Raw genomic sequence first — 13,695 nt, 5'->3', positions numbered from 1 at the left:
AGCTGGGAGTGAGAGGGAGCACAGGGACAGGATAGAAATGAGCCGATGGTGAGCTCAAAAACTTACTCTTGACTCCTTGTCACATGGATCACATCCCAGTGGAAGACCCGGGTGCAAGACGTGTCCAATTCACCTATCCTGCACTTCTTATTCCAGTTCCGTCATAGGCATATCCTAACAGACGTGAGGCCAAAATGCGTCTCTGATTTCATAATCTTTGTAGCCTCAATTCTGCTAGCTCTGCCACTCATCCACCTCCACGCCTGTCTCCTTGCCTCCCACTTCATCACCTTTCCTTCTTCCTCCACTCTGTCTCCCATTCTACTCCCCCACCTTATTGTGTACCACATGTAACTCTCTCTGCCTACACCAGGGTGAACATGTCAGTGCCACATTCTTTCTCTGTCTGTGTGTGTGTATATGCATTAGTTAGCTATGAAGAATGGTGTTGCCCAAAAGCTTAACACATTTTCAGATTTGTTTATGTTTGACTGCTCAGTGGCTCAACTATACCATGAGTTGTTACCTTTGCTGTTTTCATCAAATATATATTTAAAGACCATCACAGATTTAAAGGAATTGTTGTGAGGATACAACCATCCTCTTCTTACGCTATACAAGTATGTCTGCTTAAAAGGCAGAGCCTACAATCGAAAATACCTACTATTGTGTTATCACATCAAGGCCATATTTACATTCAGGCTACCTAGCCTGTCGGCTAGGGGGCCGCACCACAAAAATTTAAAACAACCCCACCAGCTGTCACATACGTCCACATACAAATCCTGCCACAGTGACGCCATTCCTGAAATCCAGCGGGATCTCCTCATATCATTATGCCCATCCCATAAGATGTCTGAGTTCATCTCTCTCCTCACCCCACCAGTCCCTGCACTCCTACCTTCTTCATGCTCTCTAAAATCCATAAGCCCAACTAACCCAGGATGCCCCATTGTGGCCAGTTGCTGTGCCCCCACAGAGAGAATCTCTGGTTTCATGGACCAGCACCTTCAGCCTGTTACACAAAATCTACCCTCATATATGAAAGATACCAACCACTTCCTCCACCGATTCTCCACAGTTCCTGTTCCTTTATCAAAAGGCACCCTGCTCATCACTGTTGGTGCTATCTACCTCTACATTAACAATCTCCAGAGCTCGAGACCTTGTCACTATCAAACAACACCTTTCCCAACGCTCACCCACAGCTACCTCATCCTTGAAGGCGTTACCTACAACAAATGTGGTATAGTGTCAATCTATTCTAAAGGATGAACACTATACTGCCCTCATTCCACCATTGCATGCAGTCTTTATCTTCTTTTCTGCTACCCCTTCCCTCCCCATGTCCCCACTGCCCTCCGTCTAACCTCCCGACTGCACATAGCTGCCCCACCCTCTCTCCACCTCGTCCCTGCACACTCTCCAGCAGCACTGCACTGTCCGCCACCCCTTTCCACCCCACCCTCCTCGTTACCCCACCCAGTAGCCACTCCCATCATGCATTGGTGCTGCTGCTTGCAATGTGGCTTCAGTTGACTGAGACTCTTCAGATCTAATCAGCTGGAATGGGCACCAATCAGTACTAGATACAAACACTTTTTCTGTTGAGGTGTTCTCTTGTACAGGCTGTTTCCTCTATCTCCATTCAGCATCAGCCAATACTAACAAAATAAATGAAACCGTTGAAACTTTACATAATATTAAAGCACAAATAGTGCAATATGAGATCATATTTAGGATCTATAGACTCCCAGAATGAAACTATGTTGCCAACCATATGAGGGGATCTTTTATGACAACTGGAGTAATTTTTTAATCATAAGGTTGTAAGTATTTTTGATATATAGTTTGAAAACAGTATGTTGCTACTCACCACAGAGGGCAAGCATTGAGTCACAGACAAGTGCAATGAAAAAGACTCCTAACATTTAAGCTTTCAGACAAAAACAGGCCCTTCTTCCAAAATAGAAAACACACACACATTAACATAGCTCACATACACATGGCCACTGTCTCCAGACACCGGGGCCTGACTGCAGACTGTTTCGGATGTGAGCAGCAATCTGCTGTGGTGTGTGGAACGGTAAGGAGGAGGTTTGGGGTGGGGTGGAGGAAGAATAGCACGCTAAGGACAGGGGAAGATGCTTTGCTGCCTGTGAGAGCATGTGGGAATGTTGTGGGCACAGGATGGGCTGCTAGATGTAGTCAGCAGCCTTGATGGAAGGGGGGGAGGGGCGGGGGGGGTGGGGGGGGGGGGGTTATGGCCATGAAGGCTGTTTGCAGGGACAATTCCCATCTGTGCAAGTCAGAAAAACTGGTGTTGGTAAGAAGAATCCAGATAACACAGTCTGTGAAGCAGTCACTGAAGTGAAGCATGTCATGTTCGGCAGCATGTTCAGAACATGTTCAGCGGTGGGGTGGTTCAGCAGTGATTTGACCACTGTTTGTCAGTGGGCATTCGTGTGGACAGACAGCTTGTTAGTTGTCATGCCCATGTTGAAAGCAGCACAGTGGTTGCACCTTTGTTTGTAGATAATATGGCTGCTTTCACAGGTAGCCCTGTCTTTGGTGAGGTAGGAGATGTCTAACATAGGACTGGAGTCAGTTGTAGTGGGAGGATGTATGGGACAAGTCTTGCATCTGTGTCTATTGGAGGGATATGACCCATGAGGCAAAGGATTGGGAGCAAGGATGGAGTAGGGATGGACAAGGATATTGCATATGTTTAGAGGTTGGGCAGGATACTGCTGTAGGTTTGGTGGGGAGGATATTCCTCATTTCAGGGCACAAGGAGGCATAGTCAAAACACTGGTGTAGAATGTGATTCATTTTCACCAGTCCAGGGATGTAGTGAGTGACGAGAGCATTGTTACTTTGTGGCTGTTAGGGGTTTTGTGGGAGGTGGCAGATGACAGAAGAGACAAGGCTTTGGGAGTTCTGTTTTTGAACAAATTTGAGAGCCTAATTTCAGTCTGTGAAGGCCTCAAAGACACTTGGCATATTTGTAGAGAGACTGCTCATCACTACAGATGCGACAACCTCGGGTGGCTAGGCTGTATGGAAGGGACGCCTTGGTAAGGACTGGGTGGCAGCTATTGATGTGGAGGTATTGTTGGTGATTGATAGGTTTGCTGAGGATGGAGTTATTGATTTAGTCATCTTTCAAGTGGAGGACAACATTGAGGGAGGTTACTTGTTGGGTTGAGGAGGACCAAATGTGGGAGAAGGTGTAGAAGTTCTGGGGGAATCTGAATAGGCTACCCTCTCCTTCAGTCCAAATCATGAAGATGTCATCAGTGAATCCCAACCAGGTGAGGTGTTTGGGTGGTTAGAAAGGAACAGGAAAGTGGCTGTATGGGTGATAACAATGACTAACGAAGTTTGAAGGCGGAAGGGTTACTGGAACATAGGTCATATAGCAGGGAAAGTTCGCACCTGCCCAATTCACAAAAGCTGATGTTGGTAGGGAGGACCATCTTGCATAGGCTGTGAAGCAGCCACTGAAACGATTGATGTCATGTTAGGCAGCGTGCTCAGCAACAGGGTGGTCCACTTGTTTCTCGGTCACAGTTTGTTGGTGGCCATTCATGCAAACAGACGCTTGCTGGCTGTCATGCCTACATAGAATGCAGCTCAGTGGTTGCAGCTTACCTTGTAGATCACATGACTGGTTTCACAGGTAGCCCTGCCTTTGATGGGACAGGTGATGTTTGTGACCGGACTGGAGTTGGTGGTGGTGGGAGGACGTATGGGACAGGTTTTGCATCTAAGTCTGTTATATGGGTATGAGCCATTAGGTATGGGGTTGGGAGCAGGGTTTCTATAGGGATGGACGAGTATATTGCATAGGTTCGCTGAACGTCAGAATACCACTGTGGGAGGGGTGGGAAGGACAGTGGGCTGGACATTTATCATTTCATGGCACAACATGAGGTAGTGGAAACCCTGGCGGAGAATGTAATTCAGTTTCTCCAGTCCTGGGTGGTACGAGTTAAGAGGGGAATGTTCCTCTGTGGCCAGATGGTGGGACTCTGGGAGGTGGTGAGAAATTGGAAAGATAAGGCATGCGAGATTTGTTTTTGTACAAGGTTGTGAGGCTTCAGTGAGACCCTTGTTATATTTCAAGAAGGACCGCTCATCACTGCAGATGTGACGACCATGTGTGGCTAGGCTGTATAGAAGGGACTTCTTGGTAAGGAACGGGTGACAGCTGGCAAAGTGGAGGTATTGTTAGTGGTTACTACGTTTGACATCAACAGAGGTACTGATGTAGCCATCTTTGAGGTGGAGGTTGTAACATTACAGGACATATTGAAGTATTCGATACTGTAGACTTTTAGGAGATGTCGATACAGATATGCAAAATGTAAAGGGAAACTTTGGTGATGTTTAAATATTGTACTGTGTCAATATTAGGACATTTTGCACAGAAAGAACAAAAATAGAATTAATGTAAATATATATTAGTGTTAGTAACCTATTTTCATTCAATTTTGTAATTATATTTCATTTTGTAAAAGAAAGACTCACTGTTTGCTGTAGCTCTGATTAATTGTATAAATTATCAGTTTTGATCAAAATTATTTCGTATAATATGGACAAGATACTTTTAAAAACTCACCAGCTAAAGAGAAAGTCTGAAAATGAACGTTTAATGCACACTTCTGGAACTTTCTATGGAGAAATTCTATATTATGATCGCAAAAATACGAAAACTTGTGAAAACTGTTTCATAACCTAATTTCGAAAGACGATTTGTATCAAGAAATATTGCTAAAAAGATTTATTTACATTTTGAAACACGATTTAAATCATTTTACATATAAATAGTTGTTCTAAATCACTCAAGAAATATCCAGAATCAAATGTCAAGATATTTCTGGAAACGTCAGTGCAAGCCTGGTGAAGGTTATCCAGAAGCTGGTAGAAAAATGTTATAAAATATATTTGGAAATTATGCTTGTAAGAATTTATATGCACTGATCCTTTTACTTACTTTAATCTGTACTAAAATTCTGTAATGTCTAATTTAGTTTTGGGTCGTGAATTGCTATTGTATTGTAAACAAAACATTGTTAAAGACTCTCATTGTTTGGAAAGATATTAATACACCTAGGAGTTGTCAGTTGCCAGTTCGGATATGCAGTGCGGTTAGCTCGGAGAGTCAGTTGTTGAGTCTGTGAAGTCTGTCAGTTCTGTTTGTAAATAAACGTCTGTAATGAAGAATTACTTGTTGTCGTCAATATGAACTCAAGACCTTTTGCACGAAGCAGACACCTCCTAATGCAACGTTTTAATTGGTGTTGAGGAGCTGAAATGTTATAATTTGGTGCAGAAAGTCCTGGGACGTTATAATTTGGTTGAGGAAGCTGGGATGTTATAAGGTGAACATCCAGGAAGTTGGCTTGTTGGGTTGAGAAGAACTGGGTGAAGCAAATGGGGGAGAAGTTGTTGAGGTTCTGGAGGCATGTAGGCAAGGTGTCCTCAACCTTGATCCAAATCGCAAAGGTATCATCAATGAATCTGAACTAGGTGAGAGGTTTAGAATTCTGGGTGTTTAGGGAGGATACATCTAGATGTCCTCGTGAACAGCCTGGCATAGGATGGTGCCATGCGGGTGGCCACAGCCATACCACGCATTTGTTTGTAAGTAATGCCTTGAAAGGAGAAGTAATTGTGGGTGAAGATATGGTTGGTCATGGCAACTATGAAGGAGGTTGTTGGTTTGGAATCCGTCGGGTGTTGGAAAAGGTAGCGTTTAATAGCGGTAAGGCTCTGAGCATTAGGGATGTTAGTGTAAAGGGAGGTGACAATAACAGTGACTATCAGGGCACCATTTGGTAAAGGGACAGGAACTGTGGAGAGCCGGTGGACAAAATGGTTGGTATCTTCAATATTGGAGGCTATGTTCCGAGTAATAGGTTGAAGGTTTTGGTCTTCGAGAGCAGAGACTCTCTCAGTGGGGGTACAGTAAACAGCCACAATAGGGTGTTGTGGGTGGTTAGGTTTATGGACTTCAGGGAGCATGTAGAAAGTAGGAGTGCCAGGAGTGATAGGGGCGAGCAGAGAGATGTACTCCGGGAAGAGATTCTGTGATGATCCAAGGATTTGAGGGGTTACTGGAGATTCTGCTAGATTTCTGGAATGGGGTCACTGCGGCAAGGTTTGTAGGGGGATGTATCTGGCAGTTGCTAGGTAATTCTTGTGGTTCAAATCATCAGTGGTAGAGCCTTTGTCGTATCTAGAATTATAAGATTAGGATCATATTTTAGAATGTGGACTGCGGTTCTTTCTGTGGATGTAAGGTTAGTTTGTATGTTGAGGGATTTGGGGAATGATGGTGAGGCATGATTCAAGGTTAAGAAATTCTGGAAAGTTAGCATGGGGTGATTTGGGGGGCAGCAGGTGTCGATCACGGTTGGAGGGAAAATTGAACTGAGTCAGGTATGGTTTAACACTGGTATTTGGTTGAGTCTGATTGCAAGTTTGGTGGTGGAAAAGTGTTTGCACTGTAGGGACTGGGAAATGGAGAGAAGGTTTCTAACAAGTCCTGCAGGATTGAATTTGAGAGTGGGGTAAAAGGTGAGGCCTTTGGAAAGGTTTGATTTTTCTATGGGGCTAAGGCTTCTGGAAGAAAAGTTCATGATTGTGTTTGTTCTGTTTAGTTTATGGATTCTGTGTTGTGGTGGGAAGGAGTTTTGGAGGATGGGGTAAATGTAGTACGCCTGCAAGACAGGGTTTATCAGCAAGGAGGGGATGTGCAGGAGGTTTGAATGCAGGAACAGTATGTGGGACTGGGTTCTGGATAGGGATAAGAGAACTTTCTGTATTAACACAGATGGAAGGAGCAAGGCTCCATGGTGGTGCAAAAAATGCGAATAATTCTGTAAATAATATAGAATGACATCTGTAAAAATTCGAAATTATAAATGCAAATACATGTTAGAAATCACAAGAAGGAAGAAACGGATGCAAAATAGGGAAACAAGATAAAATCTGAGGGACTCGATGATAGAGGGGGGGGGGAGGGGGAGTAAACACCCTCACAGTGAAAGAGTGGAATACAGGAGAGTGATACATGGTGAATGATCAATTAAAAGATATAGGATTAATGATATCAGCTGGACATACGATGCTGCACCAATAATAAGCGTGGTCTTGTAGCCGTCTGTTATGCGTAGCCGAGATGGTTGATACAGAGTGGTTTGTAAGTGGAGAGTGCAGTGTGGCTTGTAAGGCAACAAGAGAAACACATAAAAGCAGAGAATGTAGGACGGACATTGAGTAAAGCCATGCATTATAAAATAGTGACAAAGGAAACAGCACTGGCTTAAGATCGAAGAAAAGCCATAAGGCAAAAATCAAACAATGAAAAATTGAGGATGGAATGTAACAATATTCTGAAAAGGAAAGTTGCCACTCACCATACAGCAGAGATGCTGAGTTGCAGAAAGATACAACAAAAAGGCTGTCACAAATAAATGTTTCGGCCAGTAAGGCATTCGTCAAAAATAGACAACCAACACACACACATATATTCACACAAACTGGAGCAACTGAATTACATTCTCCGTCAGGTCTTCGATTACCTTTCATTGTGCCCTAAAATGAGAAATGTCCTGCCCACTATCCTTCCCACCGCTCCCATAGTGGTATTCGGACATCCAATGAACAAACGCAATATATCTACATCTACATCTACATCCATACTCCGCAAGCCACCTGATGGTGTGTGGCAGAGGGTACCCTGAGTACCTCTATCGGTTCTCCCTTCTATTCCAGTCTCATATTGTTCATGGAAAGAAGGATTGTCGGTATGCTTCTGTGTGGGCTCTAATCTCTCTGATTTTATCCTCATGGTCTCTTCGCGAGATGTACGTAGGAGGGAGGAATATACTGCTTGACTCTTCAGTGAAGGTATGTTCTCGAAACTTTAACAAAAGCCCGTACCAATATACTCGTCCATCCCTACACAACCCCTGCTCCCAATCCTTTACCTCATGGCTCATACCCCTGTAACAGACCTAGATGTGAGACCTGTCTCATACATCCTCCCACCACCGCCTACTCCAGTCTGGTCACAAACATCACCTACCTCACAAAAGGCAGGGCTACCTGTGAAACGAGTCATGTGATCTACAAGCTGAGCTGTTACCACTGTGCTGCATTCTATGTGGGCCTGACAACCAACAAGATGTCTTCCCACATGAATGGCCTCCAACTGTGGCCAAGAAACAAGCTGACCACCCGGTTGCTGAGCACGCTGCCAAACAAGACATCCTTCGTTTCAATGACTGCTTCACAGCCTGTGCCATATTGCTCCTTTCCACCAACACCAGCTTTTCTGAACTGCATTGGTGGGAACTTTCTTTGCTATATATCCTATGTACCCTTCTGGTCTCAACCTTCGTTAGTCATTATCCTCACACACTCAGCTCCTTCCCTGTTCCCATTCCAGCACTATACAGCCCTCATTCCACCATCACACCGTGTCTTTTGTACTTCTCTCCTTTTCCGCTACCCCTGCCCCACCCCCCAACTCTCTCCTGCCCTGTATGTATAGGGTGTATACATAGACAAGGAAAAAAAAATTCCCAGATATCCTGGTTAAAAATACACTTTCTCCCAGCAGTATACTTTTCCTTGGCACTGTAAAACTTTGAATGGTTACAGTTTTATACAATAACACAGAATTTCACGGCACTTTAGACAACGAAACTCAGGGGGAAAAAAAACACTTTGGAAAGATCTTTGATGTGCAGTAACATGTACGCTGCGTATTTTCGTATTAAGAAGGTATAAATTTGAATAAAACCAAACACCATATGTTACTTTCCGAAGCATTGAAATCGAGTTTGCAATGCGCTTTTGTAAGCCAGTCAAAGCTCATGTCACGTGATCTTGCCAGCTGATGACAACATAGGACACGTGATGTAGTCAACCAATAGCAAGATCACTCTTACGTAGTGCGAACACCCATATGAGAAAAGTTAATGGTTTAAATTAATATAGTGTTGTTACAAGAAAAGAAAAGCTTTCACATATAATATTGGTATTGAAGATTAATAAGCTGCAAGAGAAGCTAAGCTTCCACATATAATGTTGATCATTTTTGTGCGTGTTACGCTTTAAGATACATCACACAAATGTGCCAGTGAAATTTTTAATAACAATGTAAATGTCTGATCTTCTGGACTTGAAATTCTTCTAGATGGTTGTCCTCAAAGAGTTGATGTTTAAATGAGAGTCAAATGCTCTGTGATTTAAGAAATTCATTGTACATTCTCACATGTAGTTCATCTTGCATAAAAGGAAATTTACTTTGAAAGTAACGCTTTTCAAACCACCATTCCCAATATTTTCCTGTGACCTGTTAGAAATTGGTTCGTTTCAGCAGTTGCCAGAGAGCGCCAAATAACAGGCATCACTACACTTCCGCAGTTACAATGATGCAAGAAGCCCGTATGTTTGTACACGTAAAACATAAAAAGATCTTGCATTATGTCATAAAAGAAACAAGACATCAGAGGTTACTTCAAGAGTATCGGAATTTCGTGAACCATTTTCAAATCCACAATTCGGCTTAAAGTGCACATTCATATGCCCAGATTCAGATGTAAATTTTCTTGAGTACCAGTACAGTATTATATCATGTTTGGTTCTTTATTATGCCATAATGCAATTCGAGGCAGAAGATAGAAAACATGCACTTGAAATGCAGCAAACAGTTGAAACTAGCCAACAGTGTGAAATTAAACACTTTGTTTCGAATAAATTGACTGTCTCAGTGGAAAAGATTAATAAAAGCCAAATCTCTTTAGCAAACCGACAAAAATAACTTCACTGTTCTGCAAGGTGATTAATGATTGACTGTCATAAAGGTGGAAATAATAGCTGAAACTAATAACATATTTTAGCCTTCCGTAATTATGCGAATGTATTTTAATTCATTTAATAGTTCCCAGCCACATAAATCTATTTTGTTTTCATTTAATGTGAGAGCAATAAATGAAGAGGAAACAGTAAAATCACTAAATATAAACACAGGTCACATGGAAACTACCCACCTCCCCACTACAACTCAGACTGCTCTGTGCATGAGCCCAGGATCTACGATATTTCTAAACTGGGGCAATATTAGATGGTGGCGCCCAGTCACACACCTGTAACCAGAAGCGAGAGATGGTACTACTCATATGCAACTCAACTGCACATGCATAAGAACCCACTCACAACTTCTCAAACAAATCTAATGTAAACAGCTCTCACGTACATCAGAGGCAATTTGTTGTTAAGACACACTGCATAATCTTCCTAAAGCCTTACACACACTTTGCTGTTGGCAGATGCTTCTATGAGCACTGTGTTTCGTTGTTGTATATGGCACATTTCCTTTGTGACTTAAGTTTTCTTTTCTTTTTTTTCTCTCGTTCATGTTTTGTTGCTGCAGTTTTATTCCCCAGAAGTGGGATACACTAATATCCTTTGTTGGAGTATTTGTTCTTACCACTCAAAATCACAAAAATTTAACTGAACACTAAAACAATGAATACTTCCTGGAATTCTAAAAAAAATCCCAGGTTTTTCTCCTGGTTGTCCTGGGTCGTATACACCCTGATCTAACCTCCTGATTGCACACAGCTGCCCAACCCACTCTCCACCTTGTCCCTGCTTGCTCCCCAGTGGCACTGCAATGTACACCACCCCTAACATACTATCCCTCAGTGGTAAATTTCCTTCTATAACATTGTCACATTCCATCCTAGATTTTCCTTTGTTTGAATTTTACAACAAAGAAGTGCATGAAAAGAGTCAATGAGGTTCTGGAAAGTACCAAAACGTGAAGTGGAGCCATGCTGTCACCAGTTACATGGCGAGCTTTACTAGGTTTCTCAGTTGAGAATCCATGGTACGTACAACCCATTGATGTGCTCCCACAGATTCTCAATTGGGTTGAAATCAGGGAAGTTTGGTGACCAGCACAGTACAGTGAACTCATCCTTGTGCTCTTTGAATTACCATGTACAATACAAGATGTGGGACATGTTGCAGTGTCCTGCTCATAGATGCCATTGTGGCAAGGAAAAAACAAAATGCATGTAGAGGTGTGCATCATCCCCAAAGAGACATGCATATTTGGGTTGATGCACTATGACTTCCAGGATGACACATCACCAAGGGAATTTCACAAAAACATTCCCCACACCATAACATTCCAATGATTGTTGCAGGGTTGTACACAACCGGCCATCTGCATAGAATGAGAAACATCTGAAAAGCCACCTGTCAGCACGCTGTGGTCATCCAGTTGCAGAACTGGCAAGCAAAACTTCACTGTTTGTCAGCAGTCAGTATGGATCATTAACCAGGGACCTGCTGCAGATGTCCAACAGCAACGTTTGCTGAAAAATCATGGAGGATACGCTATTGGTAGACCCTTGATTCATCTGGGAGGTCAATTCCTCAACAGTTGCACAGCTATTTGTCTCTAAACATTTCTGCAGCTGTTGTTCGTCTTCATCACCTATTGCTCATGGTAGTGGTAGTAGTAGTAGTGGTAGTAGTAGCAGTAGTAGTATATCTATCCCAAATCTAGACCAAAGAGCAAAGTGTATTAAAAATTCCAGGATATAAAATAAGATTTTAAATTTGCAGCATCCCCCTAACCAAAAATTTATCTACATCCTCAAATCGAAATTTTCATTTCACTAAAAAATAAATTATTCACTTAAAATTTAATATTACAAAAACTAAACTTTTCTAAAATTTATCCAAATCCAACGACATGAACCGAACAATGTTTATTTCATTTTTAACATCACTATATAAAAAATCAATCCAATAATTTTCTCTCACTTTCCATTGTCTTCTGAAAAGATTTTAGTATAACGATCTGTAAGAGTAATTTTAAATTTACTATCTAAAAGTAATAAAATTATTTTACCATATTTCGTTGACAAAATTTCAGCTTTAGGAACATTGTAAGAGTTAAGTTTTTTTCAGTTCTGATAATTTAGTGACTTCCGTACAACCATTACTATGGTTGTTAAGTTCAGTTAATAGATTTTCAATCCTACCATTTATGTTGATTTTGTTTATATTTTAATTATATAGAAAAAAAATTAAGTTTCCAAAAATTAAAACATTTCGAAAACTTTTTAGTTTTTGAAAATCTCAAGTTTCCAGGTTTTATCTTCTCTAGTTTCCAGAAAATATTTCAAAAGAAAATGAGAACATGAAGTTAAAACTTCATTAAGTTTTTATCTTCTCTAGTTTTCGGAAAATATTTCAAAAGGAAATGATATTTTTTATTCATTTATGTAATTAAAAATTTTCAGTAAGACATAAGTCAAATTGTTTTTACCATACACAATGACATATTCAATCATATCATTATATATATTTTCATTAAAGAATGCACATAATTTCATCGACTTTTTAGGTAGTTAAAACATTCATTCTTCTAGAAATATTTATTACATAGATAGCTCTGAATAAAATTGAAAGGACTCACATTTACATTGTTATTTAAATGGGCTATTCTTTTAAAATCTCTAAAAGTATCATAAGTTATTAAAATGTTATTTGGCGGATCAAGGAACCATAATTCTTGAGGAAAAATTTAATTTCTTCCATTTTTAACAGAGATATGCTGTATGTAATTTAACATGATCAAATAAAGAAGAATCATTTAACTGATTATTTTTGGCTTAGTTTGAACAACAACGAAAATAAAGTGGTTCATATCAAAATTGGTAAAATTACACTAATTGGTAATATCTTGCTCAAAATTCCTCTTTAGATTTAATCCATTAAATTCATTTGTTTGAAGTTCAAAGAAAGAAAATGAAATTTCTTGTTCTAGTTCAAGTGAATACTCAGCTTCATATTTTCATAATGGGAGCACGAATTCCATACTTCTAACAACAATTTTACCTACTTTTGAAAGCATGTTATTATCATTATCAGTAGTTCAATGAATAATAGAATTTTATTGATCTTTTCTTGAACTCCAAGTAAAAATTATGGTTTATTCACACTCCCACTTAATTTCTTTATAATCTTTTAAAAAAATCCACCAAGTAACGCCACAGGATAAAGTACTTCATTTTTTTGTTTTAATTTAACCATTTTTAAGAATATGTCATTCCATATTTATTACATTTGATAGGGATGAAGTTAATTGATTAAAAGTTGATGAAAAATACATGGATGTTCTTTCTAGACAAAATATTGTTTCCTTTTTTAATTGTAAAGACACCAAATTGTTCCAATACATAATTGTCCACTAGTTTACTATTAGATATGCCATTGTACGCAGAAAAATCTGTTCTGTCTCTGTAAATAGCACCAAATGTCATATAAAGTTGCGAACAGTAGGATGAATCCAGCCACTGCTGAAATTAATATTAATTTCTGTTTCCTTGTTGGAAAGATTAACATTACCTTTTGTTTCTTCATTACAGGAAATGAGTAAAATTTATAACTCTCGATACTGTTCATGAATTATTAAGTGAAAAATGTATTAATTCATTTTCAAAATTACTGTTACATAAGCTCCATTGAAGTCAACAAAATTATCATTTTCATCAGTTATACTTATTTCTAAATTCTAATTAGTAGCAAAAATTGGAATATTTATAAGCTGATTTGGTTCATAAATAATTGGTCCATCAAATTCAGTATTAGGTT

The 13,695-nt window shown here is 40.2% G+C and overlaps 1 protein-coding gene across 1 annotated transcript in view; it reads right to left on the bottom strand.

The window, feature by feature from the left end:
* LOC126281215 (katanin-interacting protein-like) overlaps positions 1–13,695 on the bottom strand; it is a 288,539-nt gene that overhangs the window by 241,866 nt on the left and 32,978 nt on the right. The gene's annotated exons all lie outside the window — the stretch shown is intronic.

This window comes from Schistocerca gregaria, chromosome 7, assembly GCF_023897955.1.
Source record: "Schistocerca gregaria isolate iqSchGreg1 chromosome 7, iqSchGreg1.2, whole genome shotgun sequence".
NCBI lineage: Eukaryota > Metazoa > Arthropoda > Insecta > Orthoptera > Acrididae > Schistocerca > Schistocerca gregaria.
This window is presented reverse-complemented; position numbering and strand designations above follow the sequence as displayed.